The sequence below is a fragment of the Bufo gargarizans genome, chromosome 5, assembly GCF_014858855.1.
Source record: "Bufo gargarizans isolate SCDJY-AF-19 chromosome 5, ASM1485885v1, whole genome shotgun sequence".
NCBI lineage: Eukaryota > Metazoa > Chordata > Amphibia > Anura > Bufonidae > Bufo > Bufo gargarizans.
The window spans coordinates 71,226,677-71,250,821 of NC_058084.1; positions in this window are offsets into that span (position 1 = coordinate 71,226,677).

Genomic DNA, 24,145 nt, shown 5'->3' on the forward strand with positions numbered 1-24,145 from the left:
AAAGAAGAGGACTGTTCTATTTCTGATGTCTGTACATTCTTCTTTCTCTTTCTATCCTTCTGATTAGAGGTGCTATTTTCAAACTGCCAGGTATAGATGGAGCCCCTTTTGTAGTACTCCAAATCTCGAGTTCATTTTGAGTGTTTACCTTCCTCAAGCTCAACCTTTAATTTACATACATGAAGTGATACATTATCAGAAAACAAAGTAAATTCCTCAGGGGACAAAGACGTTTGTAATGCCCATTCAAGTTATTCTTGTATGTATTGTATATTCAAAAGAATAAAGTCCAGAGAATATCTGTTGAAAAGAACTTCAAGTTTCTTGCAATAAACTGAATTGTTAAAAAACAAGTTAGGTCGAAGATAATATCTCATACCTCGAGGTATCCTTTGGGCTTTATAATATTCACCCAAGGAAGCCATCTTTTTGGATAAAAATTCAAGTTTTTTCTTTAATTCTTTCACAGATGGGGTATTTAAAAAGGTGGCATCTCCCCCAATGCCCTGCATAATGTGTTCCATTATAATATATGTAAATATATTATGGCTAAGACATTAGTAGTAGTTTCCCACATATTATGCATTCATATATATCAGAAGTATGATTTTATATACAGTACAGACCAAAAGTTTGGACACACCTTCTCATTCAAAGAGTTTTCTTTATTTTCATGACTATGAAAACTGTAGACTCACACTGAAGGCATCAAAACTATGAATTAACACATGTGGAATTATATACATAACAAAAAAATATATCATATTCTAGGTTCTTCAAAGTAGCCACATTTTGCTTTGATTACTGCTTTGCACACTCTTGGCATTCTCTTGATGAGCTTTAAGAGGTAGTCACCTGAAATGGCCTTCCAACAGTCTTGAAGGAGTTCCCAGAGATGCTTAGCACTTGTTGGCCCTTTTGCCTTCACTCTGCGGTCCAGCTCACCCCAAACCATCTCGATTGGGTTCAGGTCCGGTGACTGTGGAGGCCAGGTCATCTGGCGCAGCACCCCATCACTCTCCTTCATGGTCAAATAGCCCTCACACAGCCTGGAGGTGTGTTTGGGGTCATTGTCCTGTTGAAAAATAAATGATGGTCCAACTAAACGCAAACCGGATGGAATAGCATGCCGCTGCAAGATGCTGTGGTAGCCATGCTGGTTCAGTATGCCTTCAATTTTGAATAAATCCCCAACAGTGTCACCAGCAAAGCACCCCCACACCATCACACCTTCTCCTCCATGCTTCACGGTGGGAACCAGGCATGTAGAGTCCATCCGTTCACCTTTTCTGCGTCGCACAAAGACACGGTGGTTCGAACCAAAGATCTCAAATTTGGACTCATCAGACCAAAGCACAGATTTCCACGGGTCTAATGTCCATTCCTTGTGTTCTTTAGCCCAAAACAAGTCTCTTCTGCTTGCTGCCTGTCCTTAGCAGTGGTTTCCTAGCAGATATTCTACCATGAAGGCCTGATTCACACAGTCTCCTCTTAACAGTTGTTCTAGAGATGTGTCTGCTGCTAGAACTCTGTGTGGCATTGACCTGGTCTCTAATCTGAGCTGCTGTTAACCTGCGATTTCTGAGGCTGGTGACTCGGATGAACTTATCCTCCGCAGCAGAGGTGACTCTTGGTCTTCCTTTCCTGGGGTGGTCCGCATGTTAGCCAGTTTCTTTGTAGCGCTTGATGGTGTTTGTGACTGCACTTGGGGACACTTTAAAAAGGTTTCCCAATTTTTCGGACTGACTGACCTTCATTTCTTAAAGTAATGATGGCCACTCGTTTTTCTTTACTTAGCTGCTTTTTTCTTGCCGTAATACAAATTCTAACAGTCTATTCAGTAGGACTATCAGCTGTGTATCCACCTGACTTCTCCACAACGCAACTGATGGTCCCAACCCCATTTATAAGGCAAGAAATCCCACTTATTAAACCTGACAGGGCACACCTGTGAAGTAAAAACCATTTCAGGTGACTACCTCTTGAAGCTCATCTAATCAAAGCAAAAGGTGGCTACTTTGAAGAACCTAGAATATGACATATTTTCAGTTGTTTTACACTTTTTTGTTATGTATATAATTCCACATGTGTTAATTCATAGTTTTGATGCCTTCAGTGTGAATCTACAATTTTCATTTCATAGTCATGAAAATAAAGAAAACTCTTTGAATGAGAAGGTGTGTCCAAACTTTTGGTCTGTACTGTATATTAGACATTAAGCCTGTTACCATAACGGACGCTAGAACATTAGTGCATAAACATTAGTAGGAACAGTCTATATTAAATGGCACTGACTGGTAGCTGAGACTGCTGGCCTTAACTGGTGGCTGAAACTGCTGTCACTAACTGGTGGCTGGGACTGCTGACACTGTTACTGGTTGCTGTGGCTAGTGGCACTGACTGATGGCTGAGACTGCTGGTACTGTGACTGGTGATGTGGCTAGTGGCACTGACTGATGGCTGAGATGGCTGGCAGCGACTGGTGGCTGAGACTGCTGGTAGCGGCTGCTGTCTGTGGCTGAGAGTGCTGGGACTGTGCGGCTTTGTGATGCACGAACAGTAATGGCGGCACTCCGACGTGGAGAGCATAACATAACCTGAGAGTGACGGCAATTTGCTGACGCGCAGGCGTGGGTGGTGTGGGCGTCGTGGGCGTCGTGCGTAGCGTCATGTGAAAATTGGTCGTTGCGCCGTGCGCGCTGATGTGGGCGGCACGGTTGCATGTTGGGTGGCGGTGATTGGGCGGCGCGCTGGTGTGGGCGTCAAGTGTTGACTGTACGGAGCGCCGCTTGTGTGAAGTTCAATTATCGCCACACACGCACGGACACACAGCCCTGAGCAAACACAGGGCTTTTATTATAGTAGATATATCCTCTATCATAAAATCTCTGTGTGTTTGTGCGACCGTGCATGTGTGCCGATTAGTTAGGTGTGCAATCAACACATGCGTCCACCCCTGCGCATCGGCCCGCTGCTGTGCCCAGCTCCACCGTGCCTCCTCCTCCCCCTCCGGCTTCCTCTGCAGCTGACTGACACCCCGGGAACCGGGCCCCGCAATCACCGCCTGCCACAACGTATCATTCACCAGACACCCTTACTCACTGCCCACACCTGCGCACCGGGCAGAGAGTGGCCCCGTACCTGCTGCAGGATCGCATCCTGGAGTTCATAGAACTCCCAAAGAGCCTGGGAGGACAAAGCTAGGAGCAATGGGGACGTCTGATTCTGGACTCTGGGTATCTGTCCCCGCAATGGCCACATCCTCCTCGCTCCTATTTCGCCCTAACCCCGCCCACCAAAGTCAGGAAATGGCCGCACAGTAGCAAGTGAATGAAGCTATCACAGGCAGAGAGCATTACACATGTATTAAACTCCAACCACTGTCATTGTACACATATTACACTCCAAATCCCATCATTACACTACAGCCCTCATTGGAGTGTACTGATGGGGATTGGAGTGTAATATGTGTGTAATGATAGGGTTGGAGTGTAATATGTGTATAATGATGGGATTGGAATGTAATATGTGTATAATGATGGGGATCCTTGGCTATGAGGCGGCTGCAGAGGAAGCTGGAGGGGGAGGAGGAGGCACGGCGGAGCTGTGCACAGCAGCGGGCCGGCATGCAGGTGCGGGCAGTGTGTGGAGCGCTGTGTGCTGATAGGTCGCCACGCCACACATGCCCAATATAACAAACGGCACACACACGGCACTCACACAGGGATTTTATTATGTAGGATTACACTCCAGCCCCATCACATAAAATCCCTGTGTGAGTGCCCTTTGTCCGTGTGCCGTTTGTTATACTGGGCATGCGCGGCGCAGGGACCCATCAGCATCATTATATCCCCATCATTATACACTCCAACCCCCATCATTATGCACATATTACACTCAAATGAGGGCTGTAGTGTAATGATGGGGGTTGAAGTTTAATATGTGTACAATGATGGGGGTTGGAGTATGATATGATGGAAGTTGGGGTGTAATATGTATACAGTACAAGGTATTTCCTCCTGTATCCCCCTCCCCCTGTTGGACCCCCTTTTGCCTGCAGAACTACCTTAATTCTACGTGGCATTGATTCAACAAGGTGCTGATAGCATTCTTTAGAAATGTTGGCCCATATTGATAGGATAGCATCTTGCAGTTGATGGAGATTTGAGGGATGCACATCCAGGGCACGAAGCTCCCGTTCCACCACATCCCAAAGATGCTCTATTGGGTTGAGATCTGGTGACTGTGGGGCCATTTTAGTACAGTGAACTCATTGTCATGTTCAAGAAACCAATTTGAAATGATTCGAGCTTTGTGACATGGCGCATTATCCTGCTGGAAGTAGCCATCAGAGGATGGGTACATGGTGGTCATGAAGGGATGGACGTGGTCAGAAACAATGCTCAGGTAGCCCGTGGCATTTAAACGATGGCCGATTGGCACTATGAGGCCTAAAGTGTGCCCAGAAAACATCCCCCACACCATTACACCACCACCAGCCTGCACAGTGGTAACAAGGCATGATGGATACATGTTCTCATTCTGTTTACGCCAAATTCGGACTCTACCATTTGAATGTCTCAACAGAAATGGAGACTCATCATTTTTCCAGTCTTCAACAGTCCAATTCTGGTGAGCTTGTGCAAATTGTAGCCTCTTTTTCCTATTTGTAGTGGAGATGAGTGGTACCCGGTGGTGTCTTCTGCTGTTGTAGCCCACCTTTCTTTCCCATTCTGACATTCAGTTTGGAGTTCAGGAGATTGTCTTGACCAGGACCACAACCCTACATGCATTGAAGCAACTGCTATGTGATTGGTTGACTAGATAATCGCATTAATGAGAAATAGAACAGGTGTTCCTAATAATTCTTTAGGTGAGTGTATATACACACATATTTTAGTAATTATAATTTTTTTACAATTACTAAAAAAATATTAAATACTGTATATAAATTTTATTTAGCCTCTATTTCTGAAAAGTTTCAGATGGGATTTGAATTCATAACCTTCTACATTACAGCCCAGAACGTTAACTACTACACTATAGAGCTGCAGAGCCAGTTACCTGGAAAAAAATAAAAATAAAGAGACTTCTGCTATATCGGAATACTTACTACTAGTCTCATATTTTTTTTTTTTTTTTACGGGCCCTGCAGCTCTATAGTGGTTATCATTCTTGGCAAAATTAGATTTAAATACACTGACTCAAGCACACGCGATATTCAGCCGAGCATAGCGATGCTCGAGCCGAACTGGTGTTTGACCGAGCATGCTCGCCCAACACTTATAGGGAGGAATTTTTCCACAGTATTGAAGCAGAACAGGGTCCAATAGGGGAGTGTACAGCCTAGGTAATAGGAACAATCCTATTACACCTTGCTGCACTGACTGGGGATCCAAATTACAATTATACTGCTGCTTTCAGGTTTGCAATAGATGATAGATACCTCTGTAATTCCAGCAAACCATTCTCTTTATTGGAAAAAAGGGGCTTATTAGCTGTTCAGTGGTGCAGTTATATGTTCCTGATCTGTTCGGTTTTTTGCGGAACAGATCTGGACCAGTTCTGTATCCATTCATTTTCAATGGGTCCTGAAAAAAAATCAGACATTGAGCTGTCCGATTTTTTTCAGGACCCATTGAAAATGAATGGGTACAGAACTGGTCCAGATCTGTTCCGCAAAAAATGGAACAAATCAGGAAAGAAACAACGGACGTGTGAATGGACCCTTAGAGCAAAAATCTTAATTTTGCAGCTGTGTCTGCATCTGTACGTGTGAGAGACACCTTTTAGATAATGTTATATTCTGCTATAAAAAAAAACACCCATTTAGGGCAAAAAAAATAATTTTACAGCCTTTGCTGCATATGTCATTGTGAGATATCCCCTTTACTGTGCTGTGCTATCCTGGACAAAAACTCACTGAAAAAGTGGCCTTAATGTGTGGAAATGCTCCAAACCCAGACACTGTAGCGAGTCTATAACCGGGTGAGCAATTCCTCCGCATGCGGTCCGCAGACAACAGCAATCCCCAGCAAAAAATGCGTACAATGGAGGATGCCGGTGCGGACCGCATGCACCACAAGTACATCTTACACAAAATGATACATTGTGCAGATGAAAGAATATATATACACAAATCACTGCAGAAAATGCACCAAAATGATAGGACCCAAAATGTTTTAGTGGTAGGACCCCATGCGTGCTGAGACACCGTGACGTGGTGCATGAGGGGCTCCGATATGTTCCTGACTGGAAGATATTGGCAAAGTTTTCAGCTTTTAACATCGGCCTAAGGAATTAGCTAGTATTGTCAATTGCGTATCATTTTGGTGCATTTTCTGCAGTGATTTGTGTATATATATTCTTTCATCTGCACAATGTATCATTTTGTGTAAGATGTTCTTGTGGTGCATGCGGTCCGCACCGGCATCCTCCATTGTACACATTTTTTGCTGTGGATTGCTGTTGTCTGCGGACCGCATGCGGAGGAATTGCTCACCCGGTTATAGACGCGCTACAGTGTCTGGGTTTGGAGCATTTCCACCCGCTTAGGCCACTTTTTTCAGTGAGTTTTTGTCTTTATGTATATGGAATGTGCCAGTTCATTTTGTTGGTAGCATTCTTTTGCACCTGGTAGCTTCTGTGTCACATGGTCTGTTGTGGGTGTGGCTCACAGCTTTATCCTACCTCACAGTGCATTGGTGATACCACTATGGAGGCCTGTGAGAGTCTGGCTGTGAGTTGGTTTCTAGCACTGTTCAGACCCTGTTCACACACCACAGGTGTTTTAGAGGTAGGACCCTATGCGTGCTGAGACACCGTGACGTGGTGCATGAGGGGCTCCGATATGTTCCTGACTGGAAGATATTGGCAAAGTTGTCAACTTTTAACATCGGCTTGAGGAATTAGCGAGTATTGTCAGTTGCGTATCATTTTGGTGCATTTTCTGCAGTGATTTGTGTGTAAACACCCATTTTGGGCAAAAATCTTAATTTGTGGCCTTGTCTACTTCTGTACGTGTAAGATACACCCTTTAGATACTGTTGTTCTATTCTGCTATTAAAAAAACACCCAATTAGGGCAAAAAACGTAATTTTACAGCCTTTGCTGCATCTGTCATTGTGAGATACAACATTTACATACTGCTGTGCTATTCTGGTATTAAATAAACACCCATTTTTGGCAAAATACTTAATTTGCGGCCTTGTCTGCATCTGTCTGTGTGAAATTCAAGCGTTATATACTGCTGTCATATTCTGGTATGAAAAAAACACCATTTAGGGGAAAAAAACTAAATTTTTGAAGCCTTGTCTGCATCTGTACATGTGAGAAACACCCTTTAGATACTGTTGTTCTATTTTGCTATTCAAAAAATCACCCATTTAGGGCAAAAAACTAAATTTTGCAGCCTTTGCTGCATATGTCATTGTGAGATACACCCTTTAGATACTGTTGTTCTATACTGCTATTAAAAAAACACCCATTTTGGGCAAAATTCTTATTTGGCGGCCTTGTCTGCATCTGTACATGTGGAATTCAAGCGTTATATACTGCTTTCATATTCTGGTATAAAAACACACACATTTAGGGCAACAATCTTAATTTGTGGCCTTGTCTGCATCTGTACGTGTGAGATACACCCTTTAGATACTGTTGTTCTATTCTGCTATTAAAAGAACACTGTCATTCTGAGTTACAACCTTTACATACTGCTGTGCTATTCTGGTATTTAAAAAACTCCCATTTTGGGCAAAATACTTAATTTGCGGCCTTATCTGCATCTGTACGTGTGAAATTCAAGTGTTATTTACTGCTGTCATATTCTGGTATGAAAAAAAAACACATTTAGGGCAAAGATCTTAATTTTTGCAGCCTTGGCTGCATCTGTACGTTTAACACCTTTAGAACAACATCCTTTAGAGACTGTTGTTCTATTTTGCTATTTTAAAAAACACCCATTTAGGGCAAAAAACTAAATTTTGCAGCCTTTGCTGCATATGTCATTGTGAGATACACCCTTTAGATACTGTTGTTCTATTCTGCTATTAAAAAAACACCCATTTTGGGCAAAATTCTTAATTTGCGGCCTTGTATGCATCTGTATGTGTGAGATACATGCTTTAGATACTGCTGTGCTATTCTGGTATAAAAAAAAACACCCATTTTGGGGAAAATACTTAATTTGCGTCCTTGTCTGCATCTGTGCGTGTGAAAGTCAAGCGTTATATACTGCTGTCATATTCTGATATTAAAAAAACACACATTTAGGGCAAAAATCGTAATTTTGCACCCTTTGCTGCATATGTCATTGTGAGATACACCCTTTAGATAATGTTGTTCTATTCTGCTATTAAAAAACACCTATTTAGGGCAAAAAACAAAATTTTGAAACCTTTGCTGCATCTGTCATTGTGCGATACATGTGTTAGATACTGTTGTTCTATTCTGTTATTAAAAAAACACAAATTTTAGCCAAGATCCTAAATTTGAGAAATATGAGGAGAGCGTCAAACAAGGGACATGGCCCCATTCGTGGTGCTGCTGGTGGAGCTCCTGTTGCAGGGAGAGAACGTGGTCGATCTGTGCCAGCTACAAGCACAAGTGAAACACCATCCTCAGGTGCGAGTAGGCGACAGAACCTTCAGCGGTATTTGGTCGGGCCTAATGCGGCTCTACGAATGGTGAGACCAGAACAAGTACAGGCGATAGTAGATTGGGTTGTTGACAGTGCCTCCAGTTCCTTCACATTGTCTCCCACCCAGTCTCCTGCTGAAAGATCAGAGTTGGCACCTGCAGCCAATTTCCATCAGTCTTTCACCTCACCCCCTTGCAAATCAGCCAAGCAATCTGATCCCCAAGTCATGCAGTAGTCTCTTCTGCTTTTTGATGACTCTGTTAGCAGAGTTTCCTAGGGCCATCCACCTTTCCCTGCCCCAGAAGTGGAAGAGATTGAGTGCACCAATGCCCAACCACTTATGTTTCAAGATGAGTATATGGGAGGACGATTGCAGCACATCTCGGATAATGACGAAACACAGGTGCCAACTGCTGGGGCTTTCGAAAGTGTGCAGACTGACAAGGAGAGCAGGGGTGAAGACTGGATGGAAGATGATGTGAAGGACGATGAGGTCCTTGATCCCACATGGAATCAAAATCATGCGAGTGACCTGTGTAGTTCAGAGGAAGAGGTGGTGGTCTCACAGAGCCACCAGCACAGCAGAAGAGGGAGCAGGGTGCAAAAGCGTAGCGGCCTTACCCTAGACAGTATGCCTGCTACTGCCCACTGCAGCAAGGGACCGAGCACACCAAAGTCAGCTCCAAGGAGTTCCCTGGCCTGGCAGTTCTTCAGACAATGTGCTGACGACAAGACACGAGTGGTTTGCATGCTGTGCAATCAGAGCCTGAAGCGAGGCATAAACCTTCTCAACCTGAGCACAACCTGCATGACCAGGCATCTAAGTGCAAAGCACAAGCTGCAGTGGAGTAGACACCTCAAAAACCAAGAAAGGTCTGCTTCCTCTTCTGCTGCAGTGTCGGCCTCTTCATCCACTTCTGGAGTGACAGTGCCACCTTCCACCCGGCAAACAGAGGATCTGCCAGCAACACCACCATCTGGATCACCAAGCATCTCCACAATGTCCCACGGAAGTGTTCAGCTCTCCATCTCCCAAACACTGGAGCGGAATAGGAAGTACCCCCCTACCCACCCACGATCCCTGTCCCTGAATGCCAGCATTTCAAAATGACTGGTCTTTGAAATGCTGTCATTCCGTCTGGTGGAGACAGAGAGTTTTAAAGGCCTTATGGCAGATATCCAGATTGATCTTGTTAGCTACAAAGAGCAGAAAGCTATTCATTTTCCAGTAGTCAATCAATTGTATTCCCTCACACGTTCATGCACACAGCTCTAGTGATAGACACTTCGAGACATCCCCAGGAGTTTGTATCTTTAATTCATTCATGCTACACCTGAACAATTCCTGCTATTTCATTATGGTCGAATATTTCGCTGCCTTCTAGACCAGTGCATTAGACTTCAAAAATAGTATATTTCTATGCTGTATTACACAAAGGTTGAACTAATTATATAGAAGTATACACAGATCATAGTATAAATAAAAACAAGCAAATTCTTAGCTAACGTCACAGCTTATGGAAACTCCAACAATCTCCTTTTAAAGGGCTATTCTCATCTCAGCCATTCATGGCTGAGATCATAAGAGAACACCTGTCTTTTGTGGCAGCCAGAGTTATGGAAACACCCTTGTAGGCTGTTTTATGTTGTTTCAACTTTTTTTGGGGAAAGAGAAGAGCACAGCATGTTCAGCCAATTCTGTTTTCTCCATATAAGACAGGTATTCTGATCTCAGCCATGAATGGTTGAGATGTGAAATACCCCTCTAATAAGAAAGCTTTAATAACGGATTCCTTCAATACCCAGTGTAGTAAGGCGCAAGGGTCTGTCATTGACGGAAGGTATGTGTCACCGAGGCCAGGGAGGTAAGAGCCGGTAGTTTCAAGTGTTAGTGGCAGCTAGTGCTGACTGACACTGTTTGCTCTTTAGTATGGCTGCAAAGCCAATCTGGGACGGCTGTTACTGGGAGTAGCCAAAGTGCTGGGTGCGTGGCTACTCCCCACAATCAAGGCCGGGTCTTGGACTGGGACATAAAAGCACAGGAAGCACTGTCAGGTGGTGTGGATTATCCTCCATCTGACAGGGAAGCTGTGGAGTCTCAGTTTTTTTAGATCTAAGGATGTTTGCCGTGCTAAAGGGCTGAGAGCTGTTGTGGACTGCTGCTGACAAAACCGCTGACAAGGCAAATGTTTGTTGTTCTGTGGACTTGCCCTGGTGTGAATGAACACCAAGACGTTGAACTGTCATTTTGTTTATGTGTGAATAAACACTGAACTGTTTAAGTTAAAGACTTTGTTTCTGCCTCTGTACGGCTAGGTCTACACGACGACATTTGTAATGCGACAATTTTTATAATGGCAGTGTATGGTGTCGCACTGCAACATGCGACTTGCTGCGACTGCGATGCAACAGTCGCAGAAAATCCATTTGAGATGGATTTTTCAGTGACTGTCACATCGCAGTCGCAGCCTGTCGCATGTTGCAGTGTGACACCATAGGCTGCCATTATAAAAATTGTCGAGCGACATTGGTGCGACAAAATGTTGCGCAACAAATGTTGCAGTGTAGTTGTGCCCTATCTGTCGCACGACTTATTGTCGTGTGACAAATGTCGTTGTGTAGACATAGCCGCTAATCTGCCTACCAGAGCGAATCCCCACACCAGGAAAAGACCCAAATGGGTAGCTGGGTCTATAGGATGCATAGGACCCACATTTAGTAGTCATACAACCTGAGGGCCTCCAGCTGGTTCCTCCATTTATTCCCAGAATAATGGTTAAATGGGTGTAAAATCAAACCCAAAGATGGTAGTGTATGGTATGACAAATGTGAAAGTCTCTCAAACATATTGGGAAAAAGAAACCAAAGAATAATGGAAGGAAGACCAGAAATTGGCTACAGGAGTCAGGCAGATGCAGATTCAGAACTAAGGTGAAGCATAAGTAACGATGGCACCAGATGTCCAGGAAATATAAAAAATAAAAATGAAGTGTAACTTTCATTCAGGTACTAAGTATAGAGATGAGCAAAGTATTGAAAAATTTGGTTCAACTTTGATTTGTTACAAATTCATTTGTCACAAATCACTATAAATCAGGTATACCCATAAGTCACGGTGGCTGAGGGAATGTATGGAGTGGGCAGTGAGCCCAATCCATATTCGGCAGGTGCTGGCTGTATCATATAGCAGGCATCCAGCTGCAATGAAATGAACCTCGTCATTTAACCCCTCAGAAGTCATGATCAACACCTTACGCGGCATCTGTGAGGTAAGGGAGAGGAATGCCGGTTTAAAGCTTCCCATGGCTGCCATGGTAACCTTCCTGCTGCACTGTGCATGAGGCATCAAAATCCTATTCACCCTAATAGATCTCTATTAGGGTGAATAGGACAAGTGATCAAAAGATCCCAAGTTCTAGCCCCCTAAGGGGGTTAAAAGTTGTCACTGACAAAGTGAAAACAAAAAATTAAGCTTTAAATCACCCCCTTTCCCAATTTTACATATAAAAATGTATTAAAAAAAAACATATTAGGTATTGGCTCATCTGAAAATGTTTTAACTAATAAAATATGAATAAAAATTTCCTGTGTGCTGATAGACATAATGAAACAAATATTGAAAATGCAATGTTCGTCACTTGTTTTGTCATCTTTTCCCCCAAACAACTTGAATAAGAGCGATTAAAAAGTCATACATACCAATGTCATTTTTAACTTACAGTGAACGCTGTGATGTAAAAATCCCAAAAATCTTGGCAGAATAGTAAACACCTCAATGATTTTTTTTTTTCCCATTTTCCAAAACAGACATGGTAGATTGAATGGTGCTTTTAAATACTACAACTTCCCCCCCCCCCAAAAAAATAAGACCTCATATGGCTATATGAATGTAAAATGTAAAAAGTTATGGCTATTGGAACAAATTTAGGAGGAATAAAAAGGAAAATGCAAAACCAAAAATGGGTTTTGCTCTGAAAACAATACAAACAATGAAGAACTTTAAAAAATGGACTGAGAATAAATATAAACATGTACACATTAAAATGTTTTATGTCTCTGTTCTGTCAAATGGAAAACACTGTAGACATGAATTCCTTCAAAAAAAAGAATGATTTCCATATTCCAAGTGTAAAATCGAAAACTAAATAAATATCTACTATGAACCAGATGGTATTTCACTTTAACCACTTCAGCCCTGCTAGGTGAAACCCCCTTCATGACCAGAGCACTTTTTACACTTCGGCACTACACTACTTTCACCGTTTATCGCTCGGTCATGCAACTTACCATACAAATGAATTTTACCTCCTTTTCTTCTCACTAATAGAGCTTTCATTTGGTGGTATTTCATTGCTGCTGGCATTTTTACTTTTTTTGTTATTAATCAAAATGTAACGATTGTTTTGCAAAAAAATGACATTTTTCACTTTCAGCTGTAAAATTTTGCAAAAAAAAAACGACATCCATATATAAATTTTTCGCCAAATTTATTGTTCTACATGTCTTTGATAAAAAAAAAATGTTTGGGCAAAAAAAAAATGGTTTGGGTAAAAGTTATAGCATTTACAAACTATGGTACAAAAATGTGAATTTCCGCTTTTTGAAACAGCTCTGACTTTCTAAACACCTGTCATGATTCCTGAGGTTCTACAATGCCCAAACAGTAGAAAACCCCCACAAATGACCCCATTTCGGAAAGTAGACACCCTAAGGTATTCGCTGATGGGCATAGTGAGTTCATAGAACTTTTTATTTTTTGTCACAAGTTAGCGGAAAATGATGATGATTTTATTTTTTTATTTTTTCTTACAAAGTCTCATATTCCACTAACTTGCGACAAAAAATAAAAAATTCTAGGAACTCGCCTATGCCCCTCACGGAATACCTTGGGGTGTCTTCTTTCCAAAATGGGGTCACTTGTGGGGTAGTTATACTGCCCTGGCAATTTAGGGGCCCAAATGTGTGAGAAGAACTTTGCAATCAAAATGTGTAAAAAATGACCGGTGAAATCCAAAAGGTGCACTTTGGAATATGTGCCCCTTTGCCCACCTTGGCAGCAAAAAAGTGTGACACATCTGGTATCGCCGTACTCAGGAGAAGTTGGGGAATGTGTTTTGGGGTGTCATTTTACATATACCCATGCTGGGTGAGAAAAATATCTTGGTCAAATGCCAACTTTGTATAAAAAAATGGGAAAAGTTGTCTTTTGCCAAGATATTTCTCTCATCCAGCATGGGTATATGTAAAATGACACCCCAAAACACATTCCCCAACTTCTCCTGAGTACGGCGATACCAGATGTGTCACACTTTTTTGCTGCCAAGGTGGGCAAAGGGGCACATATTCCAAAGTGCACCTTTCAGATTTTGCAGGCCATTTTTTACACATTTTGATTGCAAGGTACTTCTCACACATTTGGGCCCCTAAATTGCCAGGGCAGTATAACTACGCCACAAGTGACCCCATTTTGGAAAGAAGACACCCCAAGGTATTCCGTGAGGGGCACTGCGAGTTCCTAGAATTTTTTATTTTTTGTCACAAGTTAGCGGAAAATGATGATTTTTTTTTTTTCTCTTTTTTCCTTACAAAGTCTCATATTCCACTAACTTGCGACAAAAAATAAAAAATTCTAGGAACTCGCCATACCCCTCACGGAATACCTTGGGGTGTCTTCTTTCCAAAATGGGGTCACTTGTGGCGTAGTTATACTGCCCTGGCAATTTAGGGGCCCATATGTGTGAGAAGTACTTTGCAATCAAAATCTGTAAAAAATGACCGGTGAAATCCGAAAGGTGCACTTTGGAATATGTGCCCCTTTGCCCACCTTGGCATCAAAAAAGTGTCACACATCTGGTATCGCCGTACTCAGGAGAAGTTGGGGAATGTGTTTTGGGGTGTCATTTTACATATACCCATGCTGGGTGAGAGAAATATCTTGGCAAAAGACAACTTTTCCCATTTTTTTATACAAAGTTGGCATTTGACCAAGATATTTTTCTCACCCAGCATGGGTATATGTAAAATGACACCCCGAAACACATTTCCCAACTTCTCCTGAGTACGGCGATACCAGATGTGTGACACTTTTTTGCAGCCTAGATGCGCAAAGGGGCCCAAATTCCTTTTAGGAGGGCATTTTTAGACATTTGGATCCCAGACTTCTTCTCACGCTTTAGGGCCCCTAAAAAGCCAGGGCAGTATAAATACCCCACATGTGACCCCACTTTGGAAAGAAGACACCCCAAGGTATCCAATGAGGGGCCTGGCAAGTTCATAGAATTTTTATTTTTTTTGCATAAGTTAGCGGAAATTGATTATTTTTTTTTTTTTCTCACAAAGTCTCACTTTCCTGCTAACTTAGGACAAAAATTTAAATCTTTCATGGACTCAATATGCCCCTCAGCAAATACCTTGGGGTGTCTTCTTTCCAAAATGGGGTCAGTTGTGGGGTGTTTGTACTGCCCTGGCATTTGAGGGTCTCCGCAATCATTACATGTATGGCCAGCATTAGGAGTTTCTGCTATTCTCCTTATATTGAGCATACAGGTAATGAGATTTTTTTTTTCCGTTCAGCCTCTGGGCTGAAAGAAAAAAATGAACGGCACAGATTTCTTCATTCGCATCGATCAATGTGGATGAAAAAATCTCTGCCAAAAAAAAAAAATGGAGGGGAAAGGCGTCTGTCCAGGACATAGGAGCTCCGCCCTACATCCATACCCACTTAGCTCGTATGCCCTGGCAAACCAGATTTCTCCATTCACATCAATCGATGTGGATGAATAAATCATTGCCGGGATTTTTTTTATTTTTTTTATATATATATATATACAAAGTGCTTGCCAAAGCATAGGAACGCCGCCTCCTCCTCAGCTCGTATGCCTCGGCAAACGTATCTGTCACTGCAGAGGAGAAAATCCCGTCTTGCAGCGCCGCATACACCGACTTGCGTGTAATCTGACAGCAGCGCAATGCTTCTGTCAGAATGCACATCGGTGCTGCAGCTAGTCAATCGGTTGGTCCACCTGGAAGGTAAAAAAAGAAAAAAAAAAAAAAAAGAAAAAACCAGGCCGCAATGCAATAATTTTATTAACTTTGCAACAGAACATATAAACTTTAACTTTTTTAACTGAACATTAACGTGTTTGCTTACTGGTGTGTTTTTTTTTTTTTTTTTTTACCTTTATAGAACAAACCTCTCCTTCCCCATGGGTCAATGTGCAAAGCGCAAATCGCCCAAAGATGTGGCGAAGTGCGTTATGCACTTTGTCCCATGTGAAAGGAGACGTTTGCAGCAGCAGTGAGTGAATGGGCCCTAATAGCCCTGTGTGCCTGTCCTGGTGAGATGATCCCTATGCTAATAGTGTACCTGTGAGTGGTACTTCCGGAAACACTCTCCAAAGCATAGGGCAGGGTGGTCCGGACAGTCAGGACAGAAATAGCGGGTGTCACGCCTTATTCCACTCCTGCTACAGACACGACATCTTTTTCGGGGTGACTGTTGGGTTGAGGTACCAGGAACGACATTGGGGAAATGTCGCTCGTGTAGACGGCTAACTACACTGGTGGTTGGGGCCACGGAACCTCCTGGATACAGGAGGTTCTCGATGATCTCTTCCTGAAATTTGAGGAAGGATCCAGTTCTCCCAGCCTTACTGTAGAGAACAAAACTATTGTACAGAGCCAATTGAATTAAATATACAGACACCTTCTTATACCAGCGTCTGGTGCGTCGGGAAACTAAATACGGAGACAACATCTGGTCATTGAAGTCGACCCCTCCCATGTGGAGGTTATAGTCGTGGACTGAGAGGGGCTTTTCAATGACACGGGTTGCTCGCTCAATTTGTATTGTCGTGTCTGCGTGAATGGAGGAGAGCATGTAAACGTCACGCTTGTCTCTCCATTTCACCGCGAGCAGTTCTTCGTTACACAGTGCGGCCCTCTGCCCCCTTGCAAGACGGGTGGTAACGAGCCGTTGGGGGAAGCCCGCGCGACTAGTTCGCGCGGTACCACAGGCGCCAATCCGTTCTAGAAACAAATGCCTAAAGAGGGCCACACTTGTGTAAAAATTGTCCACAAAGATGGTACCCCTTGCCGAATAAGGGTGACACCAAGTCCCAAACTGTCTTCCCACTGCTCCCCAGGTAGTCAGGGCAACCGACCGGCTCCAGGGTCTGATCTTTTCCCTCATAGACCCGAAATTTGTGGGTATAGCCTGTGGCCCTTTCACAGAGCTTATACAATTTGACCCCATACCGGGCGCGCTTGCTTGGGATGTATTGTTTGAATGCCAAGGCGCCCGGTAAAATGTATCAGGGACTCGTCTATGCAGATGTTTTGCTCTGGGGTATAAATATCTGCAAATTTCTGGTTGAAATGGTCTATGAGGGGCCGAATTTTGTGGAGCCGGTCAAAAGCAGGGTGGCCCCTGGGACGGGAGGCGGTGTTGTCACTAAAGTGCAGGAACCGCAGGATGGCCTCAAAACGTGCCCTGGACATGGCAGCAGAGAACATGGGCATGTGATGAATCGGGTTCGTGGACCAATATGACCGCAATTCATGCTTTTTTGTCAGGCCCATGTTGAGGAGGAGGCCCAGAAAAGTTTTAAGTTCGGAAACTTGGACTGGTTTCCACCGGAAAGGCTGGGCATAAAAGCTTCCCGGGTTAGCGGTGATAAATTGTGTGGCATACCTGTTTGTTTCGGCCACAACTATGTCTAAAAGCTCCGCAGTCAAGAACAGCTCAAAAAATCCCAGGGCCGAACCGATCTGAGCCGTCTCAACCCGAACTCCAGACTGGGCAGTGAAAGGGAAAACTACAGGTGCGGCTGAAGTTGGGGACTGCCAATCAGGGTTTGCCAGCACCTCTGGGATTCTAGGGGCTCTACGGGCACGTCTTTGCGGTGGCTGCGACGGGGTCACTACTGCACGTGCCACCGTACCAGCTTCAACTGCCCTTCTGGTGCTCGCTACTTCACCAGGTTGTACGGCAGTGCTGGTACTAGGTCCAGGGAGGGCTGGGCTGCTGGTGTATGCCTCACCACGTAATCCGACAGCACCAGCCCCACTCTGCTGCTCTTGAAGCGGATCCTGCGCAACCTGCGGTCTAGCGACACGGGGCCGGGTACGCCTGGTGGTATCAGGGACCTCAGCCTCCTCGTCCGAACTTTGGGTCAGAGAGCCACTGCTTTCTACAGGTTCGTATTCTGACCCAGCTGGATTCATCAGATGAGGGTTCCCAACCCTCATCCGACTGGGTCAGAAGCCTGTAGGCCTCTTCAGAGGAATACCCCCTGTTAGACATGTGGGCAACTAAATTTAGGGGTATTCCCTGAGACTACCCAAGAAAAAAAAAGCAAGCCTGTCTTACAAAGGGGAGGCTAGCGAAGTACCGGAGGCCGCTGCGGTTGATAAAAAATATCAAAACTGATTTTTTTTATCGCCGCAGTGCGTGTAAAGTGAATGTGCAGTGATCAAAAAAAAATTTTTTTTTTGTCACTGCGGTGGGGCGGGTGTGGGCGAACGCACGTGTGGGCGACCGATCAGGCCTGATCGGGCAAACACTGCGTTTTGGGTGGAGGGCGAACTAAAGTGACACTAATACAATTATAGATCTGACCGTGATCAGTTTTGATCACTTCCAGATACTATAAAAGTACAAATGCTGATTAGCGATACGCTAATCAGCGAATAACGGACTGCGGTGCGGTGGGCTAGGCGCTAACCGATCCCTAAACTACCTAACCAAGGGGCCTAAACTATACTGAAACCTAACGGTCAATACCAGTGAAAAATACGCTAATCAGCGAATAACGGACTGCGGTGCGGTGGGCTGGGCGCTAACTGATCGCTAACTACCTAACCAAGGGACCTAAACTATACCTAAAACCTAACGGTCAATAACAGTGAAAAAAAAAAGTGACAGTTTGCACTGATCACTTTTTTCTTTTCACTTGTGATTGACAGGGGTGATCAAAGGGGTGATCAAAGGGTTAATTGGGGTTCAGGGGGGTGATCAGGGGCTATAGTGTAGTGTTTGGTGTACTCACTGTGAAGCCTGCTCCTCTGCTGGATCCAACCGACGAAAAGAACCAGCAGAGGAGCAGGCAGCCATATAACAGATCATATTTACAAATATGATCTGCTATCTGGCACTTTGATTGGATTTTTTAAAAATCAGCAACCTGCCAGCCACGATCATTGGCTGGCAGGTTGCTGACGAAATACTTCTGTGCGAAATGCCGGCGCGAACTGCGCATGCGCGCGCGCATAGTCGCGTCATCTCGCGTCTCGCGAGATGACGCGTATATGCGTGACTGTGCGCAGCGCTGCCACCTCCGGAACGCACATGTGCGTTAGGCGGTCCGGAGGTGGTTAAACATGTATTACAGAGGGGGGGCGGAGCTAGCGCCGGAACAGCATGGACGCTTGAGGCTGCAGCTCCGTGACTGTTATCACCACAGAAGCCTTTTTTATCATTTGCTGGCGCACCGATCATGGTAAAAATCGGAGGTCCCAGAACCGGAGACCAAACAGCACAAGACAAGGGGAGCTCCCACCTCCGTGGAGATGGATAAATTCATAAAAAAAGCGGCGGGGCTGCATGTATCTAGAGATACCAAGATGGCGCCAACCCTGACCCACGCTCCAAACAACCTGAGCTGATTGATCAAGCCGCCGGGGGGGAGGAAGACGCAGATAACCTCCCTATCTCACGCACCTTCTTGAAGGAGATATTGTCCTCCTCACTGGCATCTGCACTGGAACCTCTAAGCTCCGACCTTGCGGCTATCAAGCAGGAAATTTCTCAAGTGGGAGGCCGAGTGGAAACACTGGAAAACACACAGGAAGCCATCATACGGCACCAGGCAGAAGTGTCCAAGCGATTCCAGGACATTCAACACAAGATGAACTGCCTCTGCAATTCCCTGGAGGATCAGGAAAATAGAGGTAGGCGCAATAACTTGCATTTCAGAGATGTCCCTGAGTCTGTTGATACAGGTGACATTCCCAGCACATTGGTGCAAATATGCATGTCCCTCCTTGGTCCAGAAACAGCCCACTAAGTTATACTTGAGAGGGCACACCGAGCTTTAAGGCCTAAACCGGCTGCCTCACACCCACCAAGGGACATAATATGTAAATTCCTCAGCTTCCCTGTTAAAGAAGCAGTCATTTACAAAGCCCGTCAATCCAGCAAAGTATCCTGGGATGGACACGACATTTAAATCTTTCAAGATTTAGCACAGTCCACCCTAGACAAAAGAAGAGCCCTGAGACCGCTAACAAGCTGGCTCAGAGAACACAGGATCCCTTATAGATGGTCCTTCCAGTTTGGCTTATCATTTATGTATGAGGGTCGCAGACTCTCTCTATCCAACTATACTGATCTGGACTCAATCTACGATCATCTCCAGATAGAGGCCCTCAGGATCGAAAACTGGGACCCCATTCAGGACTTATGCAATCTCCCTGAAATCCCTCATCCAGGCATCTGGGAATGTCAGCGTACCCCAAAACGACAAAAGAGTCCTAGGAATTCCAGAAGAGCAACATCCAGAAGACTTCCTATGGACAAATGAACTTCTCCTGTTCTGCCAGTTCTCTAATCACTTGGTGATAACTAATAGGTTATTTCTCTCTTTTCCCCCTATCCTATTCCAGGCAATACCATGCCTACTATCCATCTAGCCATCTAGTACTGTTTGTTGTTGGTCATTTTGTTAATTGCTATGTTCAGGGATGTATATTAATTTACAGCTCATTCAAATCCCCACAGATGGGGGAAACACTATATGTCTGTCCGTGCTGTGCAGAGGTTTACGGATCTGTGCCCCCTGGGGTGAGAGGCGACGGGGCAGTACCTTTCAATCTTTGACCATATATGGCAGATTTACAAATTACCTCTTACAATGTAAAGGGTTTTAATGCCCCTTCCAAACGCTGCCAAATTTTCTCTGAATTAAAAAAAAAAGGCTGCTCCGTCGTTCTCCTTCAGGAGACACATTTTAGACTCAATCATTACCCAAACCTGTCCTACGCCTATTTCTCCACTTGGTACCATTGTGGTTAGCGTGGGCTTCAGTAAGAACACCCCTTTCACCTACTTGGATCCTATTCAAGACCCTGAGGGTAGATTTATCATTTTAAAAGGTAATATAGCGAACCAGATTTATCCATTTATTAATGTTTATGCTCCAAATGTCAACCAGGCTGCATGGCTTAACGAAACCCTTCAGACGTTTGACCACTTTAGAGAAGGAGTAACTGTTTTGGAAGGTGACCTTAATCTCACGCTGGTCCCCCCGGTAGACCCTCATCCCAAAAGTCTGCTATCTCAAATAGAGCTTTAAGTAAATTGAGGAAATCTCTCTATGACCGGCGCCTGGTTGACGTCTGGAGATCCTTACATCCCAATGTTAAGGACTATACATTTTACTCAAATCCGCATGGTTCATACCAGCGCTTGGACTATCTCTTTGCTTCCTCTGAACACATTCAGTTATGCACCAAGGCCCAAATTGGCTCTATCAGCCTATCCGACCATGCCCCTGTATGGATTTATATACTCACCCCTAATAGACCTCTTAGAATGTTTCACTGGAAACTCAATGAGCAGTAGAGATGTCCCGAACTATTCGCCGGCAAACAGTTCCTGGCGAACATAGCTTGTTCGCGTTCACCGCAGCGGGCGAACATATGCGATGTTCGGTCCGCCCCCTATACATCATCATTGAATAAACTTTGACCCTGTACCTCACAGTTAGCAGACACATGCCAGCCAATCAGCAGCAGACCCTCCCTCCTAGACCCTCCCACTTCCTGGACAGCATCCATTTTAGATTCATTCGGAAGCTGCATTCTTAGTGAGAGGAGGGACAGTGTAGCTGCTGCTGATTTAATAGGGAAATCGATAGCTAGGCAAGTGTATTCAGTGTCCACTGCAGTCCTGAAGGACTCATCTGATCTCTACTATAAGGACAGCACCCCAAAAAGCCCTTTTTAGGGCTAGAACATCAGTCTGCTTTATTTTTTTGTAATCAATTTGCAGTTGCCTGCCTGCCAGCATATGTGTCAGGCTCACAGCCCTGCAAGTGCATAGTGTCACCAGCGCAACTCATATCTGGTGTCACATTCGATTCCATTTAAAGAAAAAAAACAATTTTGACTGAATAAATAGCAGTCAGTTACACACGTGTTTGTGTGTTTAAGGCCCAGTGCAGTGCATAGTGTCACTTCAGCGCAACTCATACAGGTCCTTCTCAAAAAATTAGCATATTGTGATAAAGTTCATTATTTTCTGTAATGTACTGATAAACATTAGACTTTCATATATTTTAGATTCATTACACACCAACTGAAGTAGTTCAAGCCTTTTATTGTTTTAATATTGATGATTTTGGCATACAGCTCATGAAAACCCCAAATTCCTATCTCAAAAAATTAGCATATCATTAAAAAGGTTCTCTAAACGAGCTATTAACCTAATCATCTGAATCAACTAATTAACTCTAAACACCTGCAAAAGATTCCTGAGGCTTTTAAAAACTCCCAGCCTGGTTCATTACTCAAAACCGCGATCATGGGTAAGACTGCCGACCTGACTGCTGTCCAGAAGGCCATCATTGACACCCTCAAGCAAGAGGGTAAGACACAGAAAGAAATTTCTGAGCTAATAGGCTGTTCCCAGAGTGCTGTATCAAGGCACCTCAGTGGGAAGTCTGTGGGAAGGAAAAAGTGTGGCAGAAAACGCTGCACAACGAGAAGAGGTGACCGGACCCTGAGGAAGATTGTGGAGAAGGACCGATTCCAGACCTTGGGGGACCTGCGGAAGCAGTGGACTGAGTCTGGAGTAGAAACATCCAGAGCCACCGTGTACAGGCGTGTGCAGGAAATGGGCTACAGGTGCCGCATTCCCCAGGTCAAGCCACGTTTGAACCAGAAACAGCGGCAGAAGCGCCTGACCTGGACTACAGAGAAGCAGCACTGGACTGTTGCATGTCATTCGGAAATCAAGGTGCCAGAGTCTGGAGGAAGACTGGGGAGAGGGAAATGCCAAAATGCCTGAAGTCCAGTGTCAAGTACCCACAGTCAGTGATGGTCTGGGGTGCCATGTCAGCTGCTGGTGTTGGTCCACTGTGTTTTATCAAGGGCAGGGTCAATGCAGCTAGCTATCAGGAGATTTTGGAGCACTTCATGCTTCCATCTGCTGAAAAGCTTTATGGAGATGAAGATTTCATTTTTCAGCACGACCTGGCACCTGCTCACAGTGCCAAAACCACTGGTAAATGGTTTACTGACCATGGTATTACTGTGCTCAATTGGCCTGCCAACTCTCCTGACCTGAACCCCATAGAGAATCTGTGGGATATTGGGAAGAGAAAGTTGAGAGACGCAAGACCCAACACTCTGGATGAGCTTAAGGCCGCTATCGAAGCATCCTGGACCTCCATAACACCTCAGCAGTGCCACAGGCTGATTGCCTCCATGCCACGCCGCATTGAAGCAGTCATTTCTGCAAAAGGATTCCCGACCAAGTATTGAGTGCATAACTGAACATAATTATTTGAAGGTTGACTGTTTTTGTATTAAAAACACTTTTCTTTTATTGGTCGGATGAAATATGCTAATTTTTTGAGATAGGAAATTTGGGTTTTCATGAGCTGTATGCCAAAATCATCAATATTAAAACAATAAAAGGCTTGAACTACTTCAGTTGGTGTGTAATGAATCTAAAATATATGAAAGTCTAATGTTTATCAGTACATTACAGAAAATAATGAACTTTATCACAATATGCTAATTTTTTGAGAAGGACCTGTATATTGTGCCACAGTAGCTTGCACGCATAGTACAACTTAACTAATCTAAAAAAAATGACAGGCAACGGCAGGCCAACCTGCAGGGGCCGTCGTGGTCATGGTGCTGTGATTCCCTTTGGCCCTAGACTAATGCCCAGTGTTCAGAGGCCACGTACCCTGAACTCGAAAAGTTCTGAGGACATAGTTGACTGGCTAACACAGGACAACCAACCTTCTACAGCTTCCACTCGGAACCTTGACGCACCATCATTCTCCAGCTCAGCTTCGCTTTCCAGACAGTGCGAATGCACTAATTATCCTGACGCCTGCATCCTGTAGATCTTCCACCACAAGCGGCAGAAGTCTGATGAAGGCCAATGTGTGGCCGAAACATCAAAATAATTGTACACAGCCGCAAATATCAATTAAAGTATTCCTTTTTTGCAACTCAATTGCTGGAGTTATTATATCTTGACTGAAACGGGGTGGGAACCCAACTTCCAGCGGCAAACGGACGGCAGAGTGCCACAAAGTTTTGCTTATACATATACCAGCTCAGCTTTGGGCACCTCTCAAGTTACGACTAAGGGCACCAACCCGAAACGTGTCAACGTTTATGCTGTGTACGAAGTGGCTGTGTCCGCTATTCATTTATGAATAATAAAGAAGAGCTTTTAGAGGATCTCTATTGCCTCCGAGACCTTCC